Source organism: Antechinus flavipes, chromosome 3 (assembly GCF_016432865.1).
Source record: "Antechinus flavipes isolate AdamAnt ecotype Samford, QLD, Australia chromosome 3, AdamAnt_v2, whole genome shotgun sequence".
Lineage (NCBI taxonomy): Eukaryota > Metazoa > Chordata > Mammalia > Dasyuromorphia > Dasyuridae > Antechinus > Antechinus flavipes.
The window spans coordinates 501,385,609-501,409,533 of NC_067400.1; positions in this window are offsets into that span (position 1 = coordinate 501,385,609).

Consider the following 23,925-nt stretch of genomic DNA (forward strand, 5'->3'; position numbering starts at 1 on the left):
GGCAACTTGTCAACAATGCATTATAAGGAAGATAGAACACTCTCTAACTCCCATAATTTAAGCATACAGCACTTTAAACAAAGGTAGTAACAGTACCCCAGGAAGTTCCTAATAAATGTTTCAGGATGGAGGACTCCAATAGACTAAAAGAGGAAGGCATATTTGCTGGCAATTTAAGGTGAGAGATAGGATAGTTGAGGGTAAGGAGAAAGTTTCTCAAAAGCAAGATTTATATTATTCTCTATTTTTATTTGTGTCCCACCATCTGAAACATCTTTTCTGTGTAATTCTGGGCAAGTTAATGAACCTCTCATTACTATCAGTGACTGTCTAAGAATGAAAGTTGAATGGAAAGTGTGAGTCTACATCATCAGTTGGTATTTCCTCATCCAAGAATTGCCTATTTTGCTAAAATCACAATTCAATTCGTTACCTAATACTATTCTATTTGTATAGCAACCAAAACATATATCCAATGAGAATATATTCAGTGCCACTTTAGAAGATGGCTAGCTTTGGTTTATTCCTTATCCAAAAGAATTGATGAAGACAGTAGAACAGATGTAGTATTCAGGAAATACAGGGTGCCATAACATATCCTTCTGTGGAATAGGTCGGAAAAAAAGGAAGAAAAACTCTTACGAAACATTAAGAGAACTAGACTTATTACAAAATCTTATTAGATGCTAAGTAAATGCTTGTACTAAAATGAAGAATAACAGAAATCATTAATAATAATAATGATAATATTCCTCTTAGACCACCATCCCTGATTCTATCCTGGTCTCCATAGCCAGAACTAAAAGGAACAACATCTATGGAGATTAGATCCATTATCTTTACCATTTCTACCATCACCCAAAGCAATTGTTGACTACCAATAGACATTTTTATTCATTAACTGCCATTAATGAATCATTAAATTCAAGAGCCCAAGGAATAGCAATATACTTCTGACTATTAGTCTTGCTTCTAGCCCAGATCTTTGAAGCCATTATTCATTAACAATTCCTGTGGAGAAGGGATGAGCCATTCCCACCAACTTCCAATCAACTGCCACCACAGAGAACCCTGAGTGAAAGATAGGAAGAAGCACGTACTAAATTAATCAAGCCATCTTTAACTCTCCTCAGACCCCCAGATAGCTCAGAACTATGAGCCCAAGTCCTGAAAATAGCAATGCCTGCTAGACCATCATCCCTGTTTCTTGTCTAGCTCCAGCAGTTATCTTCTAAGAAATAAATCCTTATGGATGTGATCTGGCAATTACTTCTGAAAGTGCTACAGTTTTTGATATTTCAATTTCCATATCTACTGAATCTCTGGAAAAGAAATTCTCATTACCAGAACCCTTGGAAGTATAATTTTTAACACCAGGAAAGGAAACTTGCTTAGTTTTTTTTTCAGTAAAAGTAGGATTAAAGATTAATTTCTATTTGCTTCACTGCTACATCTTAAGTACTGTGTTGCCTTCAAATCTGTCTCATAGCCAAAATCTTTTTCAAGTGTTCTTTCCCCCATTAGAATGTGAACTCCTAGTCAACAATGACTATCTTTTTCTTTTCTACTTCTATTTCCAACAATTAATACAGTACTTTACCAACTACTAAGGAAGCAACAAATTCCCCTTCTTTTTTTCCCCATCTATCCATCTATGTATTCACCCATTCATTCAGACCCTCAGTCAATTGTGATGCCTAAACACTCTAAGGCACAGATCTGAGAGGATAAGGAAGAAAATATTGAAGAAGCATAGTTCCCTCAAGTATAAAACCACAGTAACCAAGACAACATCTAAACTCTTCTGCCCATAGACACTTTATTTTGTTTATTTGTTTGTTTTGGCATTGGGAGGCATGCACCAGAAAATTGTTCCTCCTTGGGAAAATTGGGATGTGCATAATTTAGGGACCACCAATAGTCATGTCCTTTATCAAGACTAGCAGGCTATATAGTATGTCTTTAGTGAATTTCTAAATAGAGCTTAAATCAAAATAAGCATGCATATATGCTTAAGTGAAACAAATTATGCAAAATTTTCAAGACTGATTATCTCTCCTGATTTGATGAAAAATAAATACAGTACTTACTCTTTTCAGTGGTGAATTGATTTTTTTTTTCTCTGAGAGCATGTCACAACATCTAGGAAAGTAAATAGCAAAAAAGTTAATTAAAAAGAAATTGTTCTTAGCTAGATATTCTAAAGAGAAAGATAATTCTAGAAGAATGTAACCTCTAAAGATTGAAATATTGATTATTTTTACTGAAGAAAAAATGTATCTGAAATGATGATGTGGCTGCAAAAGGAGTTCTCTCTTGATCTCAAATTACAAAAAAGATAGGAAAGATGGAAAGAAGAGTATACAACTAAGGACAAATGTGAAATCACTGTACAGAACTATATGAAGAGTGTGAGAAAAGCTTATGGTCCAGAAAGAGCTAAGGCTTTGGAGAGGGGAGGGAACAAAAAATCAGGTTAAAAAAGGGAATAAAATTCCAAAAATAAATGAGATAGATTGGGTAGTAAAAAATGAGGAGTTTTTTAAGGTGATGATTGGGGCAAAAAAAGATTAATGAGGGAAAAAAACCCAGACCCATTGCTTGTGGTCTGAACATTTTAATATTAGCCTCGATGACTGATTAGTAATGCTGATCAAAAGATGGGTCAATTATTGGTTTTGTTATATTTAGATTAGGAAATCTATTGATAAGTAATTATTATCATCTTCCTTGTCAAAGAAAGTGATCTTCAAAAGGAAGGTGTAGAATGATGAAGATTAAGATGGAATTGAAGTCCAAGGAAGATAAGAATTTATTCTAGAAGTAACAAAAAAAAAAAAAGCACTCGTTCACTTTTACCAATTTAAGAGTAGCCAAAATGCTTTATAAGATTAGCAACTGCTCAAGTACTTCTACAGTGTTTATCCCAAGGTAAGCCTGAATAATAAGTAACAGGAAGGTTTGTCCTTTCTGAAATGTGATGCTAGAAAAGCATTTCTCTAGTGTTTTGTTTCTTTTGTACCCCACCCTTTTCTATCTTTCCCTTTTCTACCTATTTATACTCTGTTCAGAGAGCATCCCATGATATCCTATTATCGTAACATGCCCAATCTATACTTGTAAAAAAAAGTAGTTGACTTAATCTCTGCCATTCAAATATCCCATCTCTAGAGTAAATCTCTAGATTTAATCTCAATAATAAATGAAATAGGAAATATAAATTCAATTTATTTATATCAAGTGCTGAACATTGAATGTATCATGTTCCCAAGTCTTTACTCTTCAACCCTTTCTTCTTAAACTCCACGGATTTTGTTGTTGTTTTTTAATAAAATGGTAATTAGCCCAGAGAAATGAGTTTTTATGCTGTAATATCAGGGAATATTACAGATCTATCTAAAATCAGACTCAATCATGTTTATCCCTTTCAAATCAGGTCATGGACAAGGCACCACTGAGACCTAGTGATTGCTTATAATAATTGTCAAACTTTAAAAAAACAAACCTCTGAAGTGATAACTTAAATAGTATACTTCCTGTAAATAAAAGATATCCCTGAATATTAGAAAAGGTTATATATCAAAAAATTCCTCGTCCAATTTAGAGAGACTGATACAGTTTCATAAATTGAATTCAGACTAATGTGAAAAACTTTGGTTGCTCAGTAAAATCTCTCAGACTTTACCTATCATAGGGAATAGTAATTCTCTCTTCTAGGAAGGATATAATTTACATTAGATGGAAAAATCTCTTCCTTTATGACATATTTGACTATCACTGCTATCTCTTTATTTAAGAGAGCACAGAATAAGATCAAGATTGGGTACATCATCCATGAAAATTATATTATCCTATTTTCTTACATGATAGATTCAGGATATCTCTTTAACAGTTTTCTCTTTTTGCTACCCAACTCTTGGAGTTAGACTAGGCAACAGTTCTATGGCTGATCATTGCTCCAATACAGACACATTCGGTGGAATGACTAATGAAATTTCAAAGGAATGGGGATAAATTTAATGGAAAGCACCTTTGGTTAATATCTGGAAAAAAAAGAGTTTAGCATACTCTCTTAAAAAAAAAATCCACCCTGATAATGGAATGCCAGGCCCTAAAGGAGTCTGAATTATTTGTATTGACCCAATGCTGACTCCAGACAAACTTGAGACAATAACAAAGTTTACTCTCAAGCATTTTCCTCAATTTATAGACTTGCAGAGTAGCCTAGAGCACTGAAAGGTTAAATAATTGGAAGAATAATTGTATCCTCAAAGAAACAGGGAAGTTCAGAAGAGGGGTATGTTTAGAGGGAAAGAAAATAAATTCTACTTTGGACATGTTGAATTTGAAAAGGCTGTAGATCATCCAGTTTGAATGCCAATAAAATGTTGCTGATGTTGGGTAAGAGTTCACAAGAGAGAAAGAGACAGAGAAAGAGAGAGACAGACAGAAACAAAGAGTGAGACAGAATGAGAGAGACAGAAAGAGTAGAGGGATAGATATATAAATCTAGGAGTCACCTACACAGAAATGATAATTGAATCCACAAGATCTAACTTCACCAGGTGAGTGAATTTAGAGGAGAAAAGAGAAAAGAAAAGGGAACAAAATTTATCCTTAGTTAATAGATGCGACATTGATGAAGATCTAACAAAGAATACAAAAAAGGTAGGAAGAGAACCAAGACAGAGAATTATTATAAAAACCCAGAGAACATATGGTATTTGTTAGGGCTGCAAAGAGCCTAAGAATTTAATAAAAATTATCAAATTTCCCAAGTATGAGATTATTGATGATATTGGAGAGAGCAATTTCAGGCCAAGTGATGAGGATAAAAGCCAAATTTTAGAGAATATAGAACAACCTAAAAGGAAATTGGAAGAAAATAGTATAGATACTTTTTAAAGAAGATTAGTTGATGGAGAAACATAGGACGATAGCTATTGGTCCTGTTAAGCAAATAGCATAGTTGTGTGTTTGTTGTTGCTTAGGATGAAAGAGACTTGGTCATATTCAAATGAAGCAGAGAAGGGAGAAATGAAAATAAGAGGTTGAAAATAGAGAAAAGGAGAGGAGAGGAATGGAGAGGAGAGTTAGAAACAGGCAAAAATAAAAGGCTGAGGAGGCAGAGAGAATGATTTCCAACATTGATTTTAATTTTTAGTGCTAAGCATAAGTCATTGAGAGATGGAGTTCAGAAAAAAAGTACAGGGAACCACTAGCAAGAAAGGGAATTTGTTTTCATTTATTTATGTATATAAACTATTTAGAGATGCTTGGCATAATTTAGATGACTGGTTACTTGAAAACAGAATTATTTTGTAATGGAGGAAAATAAAGATCTCTAATGTGTATAAACAAAGTCAAATAATCTCTGTGGAGTACTAGGAGAGTCCTCAGTGAGTGCCTATAATATTCTACAGTCAACTCTGATTTTCAACAAGAACTAATTAAATGCCTAATTTTTGCATAACTTTGAATTACAAATTAAAGTATGGCTGCTCTATAGGATATTGAGTACATAGGCAGGTTACTAGTATTGTAAAAACTTAAACCTATCTGGTCATTAGCTCTTGAATACTTCAGGGCTCTATTCTAATCCTGATTAGAGTCTAAGAAAGAGTGCTAAACTACAGTCAGAAGGCCTTACTAGTCATAGCAAAAGGGAAAAACCAAGGGAGAGATTAAAAACAAAATAAAAACAGAAAAAAAGAAGTAAACATAGCATGTATTGATTTACATTCAGTCTCCTTAGTTCTTTTTCTGGATGCAGATGGCATTTTCTGTCCAAAGTCTATTGGGATTGCTTTGGATGACTGACCTGAGAAGAACCAGGTCTTTCATAGTTGATCATCGCACAATCTTACTGTTATGTGTACAGTGGATTCCTGATTCTATTTGTTTCACTCAGCATTAGTTCATGTAAATCTTTCCAGGCTTTTATACAATCATCTTGTTCATCATTTTTTATAGAGCAATGGTATTCCATTATCTTTATGTGCCACTTCCCCAAATCCAGCCATTCCCCAAATAATGGGCATTCATTCCTTTTCCAATTCTTTGCTACAAACACAAAAAGGGCTGCTACAAACATTTTGCGTATATAGTTCCTTTTCCCTACTTAATGATTTCCTTGGGATACAGACCCAGTGATGGCATTGCTAGGTCAAAAGGTATGCACAGTTTGATAGCCCTTTGGTCAGAGTTCCAGATTGCTCTCCGGAATGGTTGGATCAGTTCACAACTCTACTAATAAAGCATTTACTATCCCAGTTTTCCCACATCCCCTCCAAAATTTATCATTATGTTTTCTTGCCACCTTAGACAATCTGAAAGGTGTGAGATGGTACCTCAGTGTTGCTTTAATTTGTATTTTTCTAGTTAATAATGATTTAGAGCATTTTTCATATGACTATAAATGGTTTCAATTTCATCATCTGAAAATTATCTTTTAACATCTTTTGACTGTTTATCAATTGGGAATGACTTGAATTCCTCTAAATTTGACACATTTATATATTTTAGAAGTGAGGCCTTTATCAGAAATACGGGCTGTAAAGAATTTTTCCCAGCTTTGCACTTCACTTTTATTGTTTCTGTTGGTTTTGTTTGTGCAAAAACTTTTTAATTTATTGTACTCAAAGCTGTCCATTTTTTCCTTTCATAATGTTCTCTAGTTCTTCTTTGGTCATAAAGTCTTCCCTTCTCCAAAAACCTCATAGGTAAATTGTCCATAGTCCTCCTAATTTGTTTTTTTTTTTTTTAATTTTTTATTTAATAATTACTTTATATTGACACTCGTTTCTGTTCCGATTTTTTTTTCCCCTCCCTCCCTCCACCCCCTCCCCTAGATGGCAAGCAGTCCTTTATATGTTGGACATGTTGCAGTATATCCTAGATACAATATATGTTTGCAGAACCGAACAGTTCTCTTGTTGCTTAGGGAGAATTGGATTCAGAAGGTATAAATAACCCGGGAAGAAAAACAAAAATGCAGATAGTTTACATTCGTTTCCCAGTGTTCTTTCTTTGGGTGTAGCTGCTTTTGTCCATCATTTATCAATTGAAACTCAGGTCTCTTTGTCAAAGAAATCCACTTCCATCAAAATATGTCCTCATACAATATCGTTGTCGAAGTGTATAATGATCTCCTGGTTCTGCTCATTTCACTTAGCATCAGTTCATGTAAGTCTCGCCAGTCCTCTCTGTATTCATCCTGCTGGTCATTTCTTACAGAACAATAATATTCCATAACATTCATATACCACAATTTACCCAGCCATTCTCCAATTGATGGGCATCCATTCATTTTCCAGTTTCTAGCCACTACAAACAGGGCTGCTACAAACATTTTGGCACATACAGGTCCCTTTCCCTTCTTTAGTATTTCTTTGGGATATAAGCCCAATAGAAACACTGCTGGATCAAAGGGTATGCACAATTTGATAATTTTTTGGGCATAATTCCAGATTGCTCTCCAGAATGGTTGGATTCGTTCACAACTCCACCAACAATGCATTAGTGTCCCAGTTTTCCCGCATCCCCTCCAACATTCATCATTATTTTTTCCTGTCATCTTAGCCAATCTGACAGGTGTGTAGTGGTATCTCAGAGTTGTCTTAATTTGCATTTCTCTGATCAATAATAATTTGGAACACTCTTTCATATGAGTGGTAATAGTTTCAATCTCATTCTCTGAAAATTGTCTGTTCATATCCTTTGACCATTTATCAATTGGAGAATGGCTTGATTTCTTATAAATTTGAGTCAGTTCTCTATATATTTTGGAAATGAGGCCTTTATCAGAACCTTTAATTGTGAAAATGTTTTCCCAGTTTGTTGCTTCCCTTCTAATCTTGTTTGCATTAGTTTTATTTGTACAAAGGCTTTTTAATTTGATGTAATCAAAATTTTCTATTCTGTGATCAGTAATGGTCTCTAGTTCATCTTTGGTCACAAATTTCTTTCTCCTCCACAAGTCTGAGAGATAAACTATTCTATGTTCCTCTAATTTATTTATAATCTCGTTCTTTATGCCTAGGTCATAGACCCATTTTGATCTTATCTTGGTATATGGTGTTAAGTGTGGGTCCATGCCTAATTTCTGCCATACTAATTTCCAATTATCCCAGCAGTTTTTATCAAATAATGAATTCTTTTCCCAGAAGTTAGGGGCTTTGGGTTTGTCAAACACTAGATTGCTATAATTGACTATTCTGTCTTGTGAGCCTAGCCTTTTCCACTGATCCACTAATCTATTTCTTAGCCAATACCAAATGGTTTTGGTGACTGCTGCTTTATAATATAATTTTAGATCAGGTACAGCTAGGCCACCTTCATTTGATTTTTTTTTCATTAATTCCCTTGAAATTCTCGACTTTTTATTGTTCCATATGAATTTTGTTGTTATTTTTTCTAGATCAATAAAATATTTTCTTGGAAGTCTGATTGGTATAGCACTAAATAAATAGATTAGTTTAGGGAGTATTGTCATCTTTATTATGTTCGCTCGGCCGATCCAAGAGCACTTAATATTTTTCCAATTATTTAAGTCTGACTTTATTTGTGTGGAGACTTTTTTATAATTTTGCTCATATAGTTCCTGACTTTCCTTTGGTAGATAGATTCCCAAATATTTTATGGTATCAACAGTTATTCTGAATGGAATTTCTCTTTGTATCTCTTGCTGTTGGGTTTTGTTGGTGATGTATAAAAATGCTGAGGATTTATGGGGATTTATTTTGTAGCCAGCTACTTTGCTAAAATTATGAATTATTTCCAATAGCTTTTTGGTAGAATCTCTGGGGTTCTCTAGGTATACCATCATATCATCTGCAAAGAGTGATAGTTTGGTTTCCTCATTGCCTACTCTAATTCCTTTAATATCTTTCTCGACTCTTATTGCAGAGGCTAGTGTTTCTAATACGATATTAAATAATAATGGTGATAGTGGGCAACCTTGCTTCACTCCAGATCTTACTGGGAAAGGTTCCAGTTTTTGCCCATTGCATATGATGCTTACTGATGGTTTTAAATATATGCTCCTGACTATTTTAAGGAAAAGTCCATTTATTCCTATGCTCTCAAGTGTTTTTATTAGGAATGGATGTTGGATTTTATCAAATGCTTTTTCTGCATCTATTGAGATGATCATGTGGTTTTTGTTTGTTTGGTTATTGATATAGTCAATTATGCTAATAGTTTTCCTAATATTGAACCAGCCCTGCATTCCTGGTATAAATCCTACTTGGTCATAGTGTATTATCCTGGTGACAATTTTCTGTAATCTTTTTGCTAATATTTTATTTAAGATTTTAGCATCAATATTCATTAGGGAGATTGGTCTATAATTTTCTTTCTCTGTTTTCAGCCTACCTGGTTTAGGTATCAGTACCATGTCTGTGTCATAAAAGGAGTTTGGTAGGACTCCTTCAATCCCTATTTTTTCAAATAGTTTATATAACATTGGAGTTAATTGTTCTTTAAATGTTTGGTAGAATTCACATGTAAATCCATCTGGTCCTGGGGATTTTTTCTTAGGGAGTTGATTGATAGTTTGTTCTATTTCTTTTTCTGAGATGGGACTGTTTAGGATATTTACTTCTTCCTCTGTTAGTTTGGGCAAGCTGTATTTTTGGAGGTATTTTTCTATTTCATTTAAGTTGTCGAATTTATTGGCATAAAGTTGGGCAAAGTAACTCCTAATTATTGCTCTAATTTCCTCTTCGTTAGTGGTGAGTTCTCCCTTTTCATTTTTAAGACTAACAATTTGATTTTCCTCTTTCCTTTTTTTAATCAGATTTACTAAGGGTTTGTCTATTTTGTTGGTTTTTTCATAGAACCAACTCTTAGTTTTATTAATCAATTCAATAGTTTTTTTACTTTCAATTTTATTGATCTCACCTTTTACTTTTAGAATTTCAAGTTTAGTGTTTGACTGGGGGTTTTTAATTTGTTCCTTTTCTAGCATTTTTAATTGCAAACCCAATTCATTGACCTTCTCTTTCTCTATTTTATACAAATAGGCCTCTAGAGATATGAAATTTCCCCTTATTACCGCTTTGGCTGCATCCCATACATTTTGGTATGATGTCTCATTATTATCGTTTTCTTGGGTGAAGTTATTAATTATGTCTATGATTTGCTGTTTCACCCAATCATTCTTTAGTATGAGATTATTTAGTTTCCAATTATTTTTTGGTCTACTTCCCCCTGCTTTTTTGTTGAATGTAATTTTCATTGCATCGTGGTCTGAAAAGGATGCATTTACTATTTCTGCCTTACTACATTTGAGTTTGAGGTTTTTATGTCCTAATATATGGTCAATTTTTGTATAGGTTCCATGAACTGCTGAAAAGAAAGTGTATTCCTTTCTGTCTCCATTACATTTTCTCCAGAGATCTATCATATCTAACTTTTCTAGTATTCTATTTACCTCTTTGACTTCTTTCTTATTTATTTTGTGGTTTGATTTATCTAATTCTGAGAGTGCAAGGTTAAGATCTCCCACTATTATAGTTTTACTGTCTATTTCTTCTTGCAGCTCTCTTAGTTTCTCTTTTAAGAATTTAGATGCTACCCCACTTGGTGCATATATGTTTAATAGTGCTTCATTATTCATGCTACCCTTTAGCAAGATATAGTGTCCTTCCTTATCTCTTTTAATTAGATCAATTTTTGCTTTAGCTTGATCTGAGATCAGGATGGCTACCCCTGCTTTTTTGACTTCACCTGAAGCATAGTAGATTTTGCTCCAACCTTTTACCTTTAACCTGCATGTATCTCCCCGCTTCAGGTGTGTTTCCTGTAAACAACATATTGTAGGATTCTGGCTTTTAATCCATTCTGCTAACCGCTTCCTCTTTATGGGGGAGTTTACCCCGTTCACATTTATGGTTAGAATGACCAATTCTGTATTACTTGCCATCTTGTTAACCCCGGTTTATGCTTTCCTCCCTTCTTTCCCCTTTCCCCCCCTTCCCAGTATTAAGCTTGTGAGCACCACTTGCTTCTCACAGCCCTCCCTTTTTAGTATCCCTCCCCCTGCCTTAGAGTTCCTCCCCCTATCTTACCCCTTTCCCTCCCAGTTCCCGTATTCCCTTCCCCTTAGCTTAATCCTTCCCTTTTCACTTTTCCCTTCTCACTTTTCAATGAGATGGGAGAAGTTTCACCATAGATTGAATATGTCTTAAGATTTTTCACTTAAAGCCAATTCAGAAGGCAGTAAGATACCCACTATATTCATCCCCCTCCATTCTTTCTCTCAGATATAATAGGTTTCCTATGCCTCTTCATGAGATGTACTACCCCCACTTTACCCTTTTTCTGGTACAATGTCCTTTCCACATCAATTTCTAGAACAAGGTATACATGTATTCTTTATACATCTATATAGTCAAAATATAGTTCCCAAGATTAATCTTTACCTTTTTAGATTTCTCTTGAGTTCTATATTTGTAGATCAAACTTTTTGTTAAGTTCTGGTTTTTTCATCAGAAATAGATGAAATTCGCTTACTTCGTTGAATGTCCATCTTCTTCCCTGGAAAAAGATGCTCATTCTCGCTGGGTAAGTTATTTTTGGTTGCATACCAAGTTCCTTAGCCTTTCGGAATATCATATTCCAGGCCCTTCGATCTTTTAATGTGGATGCTGCCAGATCCTGGGTGATCCTTATTGTGGCTCCTTGATATTTGAATTGGGTTTTTCTAGCCGCTTGCAATATTTTTTCCTTTATCTGAGGGTTCTGGCATTTGGCCACTATATTCCTTGGTGTTTTGATTTTAGGATCCCTTTCAGTGGGTGATCGATGAATCCTTTCAATGTTTATTTTTTCCTCTGTTCCTATGACTTCTGGGCAGTTCTCTTTGATAATTTCCTGGAAAATAGTGTCCAGGCTCTTTTTTTCATCATGTTTTTCTGGGAGTCCAATGATTCTCAGATTGTCTCTCCTGGATCTGTTTTCCAGGTCTGTTGTCTTCCCCAGAAGGTATTTCACATTTTTCTCCATTGTTTGATTTTTTTGGATTTGCTTGACTGATTCTTCTTGTCTCCTCGAGTCATTCAATTCCAATTGTTCAATTCTGATTTTCAGTGAAGTATTCTCTTCACTCACTTTTTTAAAATCTTTTTCTAATTGTCCAATTGAGTTCTTTTGTTCTGTGGAATTTTTTTCCATTTCGCCAATTTTGTTTTTTAGAGAGCTGTTTTCTGTTTCCAGTTCACTAATCCTATTTTTCAAGGATTTTACTTCTTTATCCACTCTCTCTTTAACTGACTTCTCCAGGCTCTTTTGCCAAGCCTCCCTCTCCTTTTCCCATTTTTCTTCTAGCTCCCTTGTGAGAGCCTTTTTAATCACTTCTATGAGGTTCATCTGTGCTGAGGAACAGATGCTCTCCTCCTTTGGGGATTCACCTGGGGACTGACTGTTTTTAGTCTCCTCAGGATTTAGAGTCTGCTCTCTATCTGTATAGAAGCTGTCAAGGGTTAAAGTCCTCTTCAGCTTCTTGCTCATTCTGTCTATTAATCAGAGACAAACTACCAAAGAAAAACAGAAAAAACTGGAGTCTTTCTTTGGGGGGGGGGCTGGGTGTGTTATCGAGCTTCCTCTACAGACTGCAGGGGGCAGCAGTGAGGCACTAGCAGGACTGTGCTGCGCCTGCGCTCTGAGATCCCAGAGCGTGCTGAGTCACTGTGGGGAGGGGGGAAGGGGGGGGGCGGCCAGGTCCCAAGAGACTCCAGCTGTTTGGGGTTGTATTCTTCAGCCCCGGTGTTTTTAGCTTCTCTGCTGGGCTGCTGACTTGCTGCAGGTTCCAAACCTGTAGCGAAGCTCTCCCCGCAGAGACGGCTGCGATCACTCCCCATCCCCTCTCCAGTCTGCTCCCGTGCTCTCACTGCCGCTGCCCGCCGCCTGCGCCCGATCTAAAACCGCCCCAGCCTTCCAGTAAAGACAGACCTTTCTTGGCAGATCTCAAGAATGGCTTCTCTTGGTAACTATATGTGGGTTTTTTTCAGTCAAGCATTGATTCAGAGGCTTGTAATGAAATGGATAGTGAGAGAAAGCGTGGAGCTTATGCAGCTGTGAGCCTCCTCTCCGCCATCTTAACCGGAAGTCCTATCCCTAATTTGTTTATAGTATCATCCTTTATGCCCAAATCATGTTCCATTTTAATCTTATTTTGGTGGGGGGTGTTGAGATATGTCTATGCCGAAATTTTTATCTATTATTTTCCAGTTTTCCCAACAATTTTTGTCAAATAGTGAATACTTATTTCAGAAGTTGGAGTTTAGATTTTTATCAAAGGCTAGATTGCTATAGACCTTGATTATTGTGTTATTTGTATCTAACCTGTTCTACTGATCTACTTATGTCTTAGCCAATATCAAATGTTTTTGATGACTGCTGCCTTATAATATAGTTGTAGGTTTGGTACTGCTAAGCCACTATCCTTTGTATTTTTTTTTTCATTAATCTCCTTGATATTCTTGATCTTTTCTTCTTCCAGATGAATTTTGTTATTATTTTTTCTAGTTGTATAAAATAATGTTTTAACAGTTTGATTGGCATGGCACTGAACAAGTAGACCAATTTAGGCAGAATTGTCATTTTTATTATGTTATCTTGGCCTATCCATGGACAATTGATATATTTCCAATTCTTAAAATCTAATTTTATTTGTGTGAGAAGTGTTTTGTAATTGTGCTTATATAGTTTTTGGGTTTGTTTTGGCAGATAGGTCCCCAAGTATTTTATTTTGTTTACAAGAATTTTAAATGGAATTCCTTTCCCTTGCTGATGGGCTTTGTCAGGAATATATAAAAATGCTGATGATTTGTGTGGGTTTATTACATATTCTGCAATTTTGCTAAAGCTGTAAATTGTTTCCAGTCGATTTTTGGATTTTTAAAAAAATTTTCTAAGTATATCATCATATCACCTGCAAAAAGTGATATTTTGTTTTCCTAAATGCCTATTCTAATTCCTTTAATTTCTTTGTCTTTTCTTATTGCTAAAGCCAATATTTCTAGAACAATGTTGAATAATAATGGTGATGCTTTTTTCACTTCTGATCTTATTGGGAATGCATCCAGCTTCTCTCCATTAAAATAATGTTTGCTGTAGGTTTTAGATAGACAGTAGTTATTATTTTAAGGAAAGCACCCTATATTTCTATGCTTTCTAGTGTTGTTAATAGGAATGATGCTATATTCTGTCAGAAGGTTTTTCTGAATCTATTGAGATTATTATATGATTTCTATGATTTTATTATTGAATATGATCTATTGTTGTAATGATTTGCCTGATATTAAACCAGCCCTGAATTACTGGTATAAATCCCATTTGGTCATATTGTATTATCTTGTTGACAAGTTGCTGTAATCTCTTTGCTAATGTTTTATATAATTTTTTGCATCAATATTCATTAGAGAAATTGTTCTGTAATTTTTCTTTTTCTTTTTTTTTTTTTTTTTTTTTTTTTGTTTAGTTTTGGCCCTTCCTGGTTTAGGTATCACTGTCATATGTGTGTCATAGAAGGAATTTGACAGTATTCCTTCTCTATTTATTTTTCGAAATAGTTTATATAGTAGTGAAATGGATGTTCTTTAAATATTTGGTAGAATTCACTTGTGAATCCATCTGGCCCTGGACATTTTTCCTTAGGGAGTTCATTAATCATTTGTTCATTTTTTTTTTCTAAAATGAGATTGTATAAGTATCTTATCTCCTCTTTGGTTAACTTGGACAATTTATATTTTTCTAAATATTCATGCATTTGGTTAGATTGTCAGATCTGCTACCATAGAGTTGGGCAAAATAGTTTCTAATTATGACTTTAATTTCTTTTTCATTGGTGGATAATTTACCCCTTTTTTGATGCTGGTGGTTTGGTTTTTTCCTTTCTTTTTTCTGATCAAATTAATCAAAATTTATCTATTTTGTTGTTTTTTTTTCATAAAACCAACTCTTAGTTTTATTAGTTCAATAGTTTTCTTAGTTTCTCTTTTATTAATCTCTCTTTTGAGTTCCAAAATTTCCAATTGGTATTTGATTGGGGGATTTTAATTTGTTCATTTTCTAGCTTTTTTTAGTCCCATGCCTAGTTCATCGATATCTTCTTTTTCTATTTTATTTATATAGCAATTTAGAGATATAAAATTTCTCCTAAGAACTGCTTTGGCTGCATCACATAGATCTTGGTATGTTGTCTCATTATTGTCATTCAAAGAATGACAATGAAATTGCATATTGTTTCTGTGATTTATTTGTTGTTTGACTCATTCATTCTCTAGAACTAGATTATTTATTTTGCAATTGATTTTAGTTTATTTTTTTCCTGACTCTTTATTGAATCTGATTTTTATTGCATTATAGTTTGAAAAGAAGCATGTACTATTTCTGCTTTTTGCATTTGATTGTGAGTTTTTATGCTCTTATACATGGTTAATTTTTATGGCCTTCCTTATTTATTTTGTGGTTAGATTTATCTGATTCTGACAGGGGAAGTTGGAGGTTCCCATTAGAATAATTTTGCTGTGTATTTCTTGCTATAACTGACTTAAAATTGTTAGGAATTTGCTTGTTCTAAAACTTTTTTTTAATTATAGCTTTTTATTTACAAAACATATACATGGGTAATTTTTTCAACATTGATCCTTGCAAAACCTTCTGCTCCAAATTTTCTCCTCCTTCCCCCATTCTCTTCCCTAGATGGCAGGTAGTCCAATATATGTTAAATATGTTAAAATATGTGTTAAATCCAATATATACATATTTATGCAGTTTTCTAGCTGCACAAGAAAAATTGGATCTAGAAAAAAACTGAGAAGGAAAACAAAAATGCAAGCAAATAACAAAAAGAGTGAAAATGCTATTTTATGGTGCATACTCAGTTCCCATAGAATTTTCTCTGGATGTAGATGGCTATCTTCATTACTGAGCAATTAGAAATGGTTTGAATCATTTCATTGTTGAAGAGAGCCATGTCCATCAGAATTGATCATCATTATACTTTTGTTGTCGCCATATATAATGATCTCCTGGTTCCGCTCATTTCACTTAGCATCAGTTCATGTAAGTCTCTTCAAGCCTCTCTGAAATTATCATGTTGGTCATTTCTTACAGAACAATAGTATTCCATAGCATTCATATACCATAATTTCTTCAGTCATTCTCTAGTTGATGGGTATCCACTCAGTTTCCAATTTCTAGCCACTAAAAAAGGGCTGCCACAAGCATTTATGCACATATAGGTACCTTTCCCTCCCTTAAGATCTATTTAGAATATAAGCCCAGTAGTAACACTGCTGGGTCAAAGAGTATGCACAGTTTGATAACTTTTTGACCATAGTTCCAAATTACTCTCCAGAATGGTTGGATCCCTGACAGGTGTGTAATGGCATTTTAGAGTTGTCTTAATTTGCATTTCTCTGATCAATAATGATTTGGAACATCTTTTCATATGAGTCTGACATCTGTAAGATTGACTAAGATGACAGGAAAAGATAATGATGAATGTTGGAGGGGATGTGGGAAAACTGGGACACTGATACATTGTTGTTGGAGTTGTGAAGGGATTGAGAATTCTGTGCAATGGTTCTTAGTCATCTGTAATGGGTTGAGGCTTGAGTTGATGCACTGAGGTCCCAAGCACATGAGGCTAAATAGTAATTGGATCATACTCTATTAATATATAAGCTTGGAGAAAGAATGGCCCCCACCCACTCTTTGTGCAAGTCCTGATGTGTTGTATAGGAAATGACGATTTTGGTGGGTGGAGGCAGGGGAGTGGAAAAGGAAGGGGAAAGAGAGACTTTTTGCATTGCCATTGCAACGGTTTGCTCAGCTCAGATCTCTCTCTGTTAGCTGGCTTCCCGTCGCAGCTGCCCATATTGCTATCACAATTTTTCTTGCCTATATTTGCTATCGCAATCCTTATTCATCTCTTCACTTCAATAAATATTGAAGATTTTTCCCTTAATCTGAATTTCTGACTCCAGCTGATTTAAAATACGCGGTCATTACAGTCATCTCCCAAAGTTCTTTTGCTGGGTCAATTAATTACTGCTCTATTGGAGCTGATTTGGTTCATCTCATTGCTGGAGATGGCCAGGTCCATCAGAATTGATCATTGTATAGTATTGTTGTTGAAGTATGATCTCCTGGTCCTGCTCATTTCACTCAGCATCAGTTCGTGTAACTCTCTCAAGGACTCTTTGAAATCATCCTGCTGGTCATTTCTTACTGAACAATAATATTCTATAATATTCATATACCACAATTTATTCAGCCATTCTCCAGTTGATGGGCTTCCACTCAGTTTCTAGTTTCTGGCTACTACAAAGAGGGCTGCCACAAACATTCTTGCACATACAGGTCCCTTTCCCTTCTTTAAGATTTCTTTGGAATATAAGCCCAGTAGAAACATTGCTGGTTCAAAGGATATGCACAGTTTGATAACTTTTTGAGCACAGTTCCAAATTGCTCTCCAGAATGGTTGGATTCCTTCACACCTCCAACAACAATGTATCAGTGTCCCTGTTTTCCCACATCCCCTCCAACATTCAGCATTATCTTTCCCTGTCATTCTAGCCAATCTGACAGGTGTGCAGTGCTATCTCATAGTTGTCTCAATTTGCATTTCTCTGATTAATAATGACTTGGAGCATCTTTTCATATGGCTAGAAATAGTTTCAATTTCTTCATCTGAGAATTGTCTGCTCAATCCTTTGACCATTTATCAATTGGAGAATAGCTTATAATGGAGAATCCATTATAAGAATGGATTTCTTACAAATTAGAGTCAATTCTCTATATATTTTGGAAACGAGGCCTTTATCAGAACCTTTGACTGTAAAAATGTTTTCCTAGTTTATTGCTTCCCTTCTAATCTTGTCTTCATTAGTTTTGTTTGTACAAAAACTTTTCAATTTGATATAATCAATTTTTTTCTGTTTTGTGATCAATAATGATCTCTAGTTCTTCTTTTGTCATAAATTCCTTCGTCTTCCACAGGTCTGAAAGGCAAACTATCGTATGCTCTTCCAATTTATTTATAATCTCATTCTTTATGCCTAGGTCATGAACCCATTTTGGCCTTATCTTGGTGTATGGTGTTAAGTGTGGTTCAATGCCTAATTTCTGCCATACTAATTTCCAATTTTCCCAACAATTTTTGTCAAATAGTGAGTTTTTGTCCCCAAAACTGGGGTCTTTGGGTTTGTCAAACACTAGATTTTTAAAGTTATTGGCTATTTTGTCCTTTGAACCCAACCTATTCTACTGATCAACTAGTCAATTTCTTAGCCATTACCAAATGTTTTTGGTAACTACTGCTTTATAATATACTTTTAAATCAGGTACAGCTAGGCCACCTTCATTTGATTTTTTCATTAATTCCCTTGAAATTCTTGACCTTTTGTTTTTCTATATGAACTTTGTTGTTATTTCTTCTAGGTCATTAAAATAGTTTTTTGGGAGTCTGATTGGTATAGCACTAAATAGATTAGTTTAGGTAGTATTGTCATCTTTTTTATATTTGTTCACCCTATCCAAGAAAACGTAATATTTTTCCAATTGTTTAGATCTAACTTTATTTGTGTGGAAAGTGTTTTGTAGTTTTGCTCATATGGTTCCTGACTTTTCCTTGGAAGATAGATTCCCCAATATTTTATGTTATCAGCAGTTATTTTAAATGGGATTTCTCTTTGTATCTCTTGATGTTGGATTTTATTAGTGATATATAAGAATGCTGATGATTTATGTGAGTTTTTTTTTTTTTTGCTAAAGTTTTCGCAAAGCTAAAGCTTTGCTAAAGTTGTAGATTATTTCTAATAGCTTTTTAGTAGAATCTGTAGTAGGGTTCTCTAAGTATATCATCATATCATCTGCAAAAAGTGATAATTTGGTTTCCTCATTACCTGTCCTAATTCCTTTAATCTGGTTTTCATTTCTTATTGACAAAGCTAGCATTTTTAATAGAATATTGAATAGTAACGGTGATAGTGGGCAACTTTGTTCCACACCTGATTTTATTGGGAATGGTTCCAGTTTATCCCTATTACATAGGATGCTTATTGACTATTTTAAGGAAAAGTCCATTTATTTCTATGCTATTTAGTGTTTTTTAATAGGAATGGGTGTTGGGTGTTATCAAATGCTTTTTCTGCATCTAATAAGATAATCATATGGTTTTTGTTAATTTGGTTATTGATATAGTCAATTATGCTAATAGTTTTCCTAATATTGAAGCAGCCCTGCATTCCTGATATAAATTCCACTTGGTCCTGAGGATGATTTTCTGCAATCTTTGATAATATTTTATTGAAGATTTTTGCATCAATATTCATTAGGAAGATTGGTCTATAAGTTATTTTTTGTTTTCCATTTCACAATTTCTATTTTCCTGGGAGTTATTCACCATTTCCATTTCACAAATTCTATTTTTCAGGAAGTTGTTTTCTTTTTTCCATTTTCTCAAATTTATTTTTTAATAAGTCACATGCCTTTCCCAAAACATTTTGCAAAGTTTTTCTTTCCTTTTCCCATTTTTCTTCTAGCTGTCTTTTGAGATCCTTTTTACTTTCTTCTAGGAGAGACTGGTGTGATGGGGATCAGATTATGTCACCCTTTGGGGCTTCATTTGGAGACAATCTACTTTTAGTCTCCTCAGTGTTGAAATCGCTTCTTCTCTTTCACTATGGAAACTATCTATGGTTAAGAGTTCTCTTTGCCTTATTACTCCAACAACAACAAAAACAACAACAACAACAATAAAAAAGGTTGGGATCTGATTTTAGGGCAAGGGAGGTTTTCCAAGCTTCTTCTACAAGCAGCAGCAACTGTTCTGGTATCATGCTGACTCACTCCCGATGCTTGGTGGGCATGGCTAGGTCCCCATGAGACTCTGACACTTTGGGATTCTCTATTTACCTTTTGTGTTTGTGTTGGATGTTTTATAAATTCTCAGCTGACCTAATGGCTTGTAACCAGAGTAGAGTAGCCAACACTGCAGTAGAGTTCTCGCTGTAGATTCTCCACCTCAGGGATTCTGCACTGCCCCATGGAGATTGCACTCTGCCCCAGGACAACACAGTATGCATTGGCATCCTGTGCCTGGCCACATCCCTCTGTGCCCAACAAAAACAGACCTTTTCATCAATTAACTCCAATGTTAAATAAATAATTTGAAGAAGTAGGGATTGAAGGAGTCCTACCAAACTCCTTTTATGACACAGACATGGTACTGATACCTAAACCAGGTAGGCTGAAAACAGAGAAAGAAAATTATAGACAAATCTCCCTAATGAATATTGATGCTAAAATCTTAAATAAAATATTAGCAAAAAGATTACAGAAAATCATCTCCAGGATAATACACTATAACCAAGTAGGATTTATACCAGGAATGCAGGGTGGTTCAATATTAGGAAAACTATTAACATAATTGACTATATCAATAACCAACCAAACAAAAACCATATGATCATCTCAATAGATGCAGAAAAAGCATTTGATAAAATCCAACAGCCATTTCTAATAAAAACACTTGAGAACATAGGAATAAAAGGACTCTTCCTTAAAATAATCAGGAGCATATATTTAAAACCTTCAGTAAGCATCATATGCAATGGGGAAAAACTGGAACCTTTCCCAGTAAGATCTGGAGTGAAACAAGGTTGCCCACTATCACCATTATTATTCAATATTGTATTCTAGCCTCTACAATAAGAGTCAAGAAAGAGATTAAAGGAATTAGAGTAGGCAATGAGGAAACCAAACTATTACTCTTTGCAGATGATATGATGGTATACCTAGAGAACCCCAGAGATTCTACTAAAAAGCTATTAGAAATAATTCATAATTTTAGCAAAGTAGCAGGATACAAAATAAATCCCCATAAATCCTCAGCATTTTTATACACCACCAACAAAATCCAAGAGCAAGAGATACAAAGAGAAATTCCATTCAAAATAACTGTTGATAGCATAAAATATTTGGGAATCTACCTACCAAAGGAAATTCAGGAATTATTTGAGCAAAATTACAAAAAAGTTTCCACACAAATAAAGTCAGACTTAAATAATTGGAAAAATATTAAGTGCTCTTGGATAGGCCGAGCGAATATAATAAAGATGACAAACTTTATTATATTCCCTAATATAATAACTCCCTAAACTAATCTATTTATTTAGTGCTATACCAATCAGACTTCCAAGAAAATATTTTAGTGATCTAGAAAAAATAACAACAAAATTCATATGGAACAATAAAAAGTCGAGAATCTCAAGGGAATTAATGAAAAAAAAAATCAAATGAAGGTGGTCTAGCTGTACCTGATCTAAAATTATATTATAAAGCAGCAGTCACCAAAACCATTTGGTATTGGCTAAGAAATAGATTAGTTGATCAGTGGAAAAGGTTAGGTTCACAAGACAGAATAGTCAACTATAGCAATCTAGTGTTTGACAAACCCAAAGATTCTAACTTTTGGGATAAGATTTCATTATTTGATAAAAACTGCTGGGATAACTGGAAATTAGTATGGCAGAAATTAGGCAAGGACCCACACTTAACACCATATACCAACTTAAGATCAAAATGGGTCCATGACCTAGGCATAAAGAACGAGATTATAAATAAATTAGAGGAACATAGGATAATTTATCTCTCAGACTTGTGGAGGAGAAAGAAATTTGTGATCAAAGATGAACTAGAGACCATTACTGATCACAAAATAGAAAATTTTGATTATATCAAATTAAAAAGCCTTTGTACAAACAGAACGAATGCAAACAAGATTAGTAGGGAAGCAACAAACTGGGAAAACATCTTTACAATTAAAGGTTCTGATAAAGGCCTCATTTCCAAAATATATAGAGAACTGACTCAAATTTATAAGAAATCAAGCCATTCTCCAATTGATAAATAGTCAAAGGATATGAACAGACAATTTTCAGATGATGAAATTGAAACTATTACCACTCACATGAAAGAGTGTTCCAAATCACTATTGATCAGAGAAATGCAAAGACAACTCTGAGATATCACTACACACCTGTCAGATTGGCTAAGATGACAGGAAAAAATAATGATGAATGTTGGAGGGGATGTGGGAAAATGGGGACACTGATGCATTGTTGGTGGAGTTGTGAACGAATCCAACCATTCTGGAGAGCAATCTGGAATTATGCCCAAAAAGTTATCAAACTGTGCATACCCTTTGATCCAGCAGTGTTTCTATTGGGCTTATACCCCAAAGAGATACTAAAAAAGGGAAAGGGACCTGTATGTGCCAAAATGTTTGTAGCAGCCCTGTTTGTAGTGGCTAGAAACTGGAAAATGAATGGATGCCCATCAATTGGAGAATGGCTGGGTAAATTGTGGTATATGAATGTTATGGAATATTATTGCTCTGTAAGGAATGACCAGCAGGATGAATACAGAGAGGCTTGGAGAGACCTACATGGACTGATGCTAAGTGAGATGAGCAGAACCAGGAGATCATTATACACTTCGACAACGGTATTGTATGAGGATGTATTCTGATGGAAGTTGATTTCTATGACAAAGAGACCTAACTGAGTTTCAATGGATAAATGATGGACAGAAACAGCTACACCCAAAGAAGGAACACTGGGAAACGAATGTGAACTATTTGCATTTTTGATTTTCTTCCCGAGTTATTTTTACCTTCTGAATCCAATTCTCCCTGTGCAACAGGAGAACTGTTCAGTTCTGCAAATATGTATTGTATCTAGGATATACTGCAACATATTTAACATATATAGGACTGCTTGCCATCTTGGGGGGGGGGTGTGGAGGGAGGGAGGGGAAAAATCGAAACATAAGCGAGTGCAAGGGATAATGTTGTAAAAAATTACCCTGGCATGGATTCTGTCAATACAAAGTTATTATTAAATAAAATTAAATTAAAATTAAAATAAATAAATAAATAGATAAAAAAGCTATATTAAGAAAAAAAAACAGATCTTTTCTGGCAATCTTCAAAATTATCTTCTTCTGGTAATTTGCTGCACTCCCAATATTTGTGAATTCTGCCAGAGTAAAACTAATTCAGAGACTGAATTTGATAATTAGTGATGGTCCTGGGAGAAGATCAGGAAAAAGCATGTGTCCTCTCTGCCTTTTTGGCTCGAACCCCCTCTCTCTAAAACTTGGTGCAACTACATTTAGTATGATTACTATTTCATTATTTATGATACTCTTTATCAAGATATACTTCCCCTCTTTATCACTTTTAATAAGATCTATTTTTGCTTTGGCTTTATCTGAGATTAGAATTGTTTCCCTTGCTTTTTGTTACTTTGCTGATGCATAATAATTTCTGTTATAGTCTTTAACCTTTTATTCTATATGTGTGTCTCTCTGTGTCAAGGGTATTTCTTGTAGACAACATATTGTAGAATTCTGGTTTTTTAATCCACTCTACTATTTGCTTTCTTTTTATCTGAGTTCATCCTGTTCCTATTAATAATTATGATTGGCCCACCCTATCCTTAATAGTTTTGTTTAACTTATCCTACCCACTATCCTATCTCTTAGCACCCCTCATCCTTTCTTTTAGTAGGGTTTTTTTTTTTAACCTACTTCACCCTCTACCTTATTTTCTATAAAGATAAATTTTTTTAAATTAATAAGTATAATAAAAATAAGATATAATTTAAAAGCCCATTGTCTTCAGTTCCTAAACCCTACAGTATTTTTCCATGACATCACCCCTGTTCTTACTTTATTCCCCTTTCTTTTACGTTCTTGATCCTCTAGTGAGTCAGTGCAATACTAAACTATCTTAAACTTCCAAATCCTATGCTTTCTCATACTCTCATAGGTTAACATACCCTAAATCTGAACTTTATTCTTTTTCACATGCTGCTGAATCAAGAAGAGGAAGTCATGAAACTATGC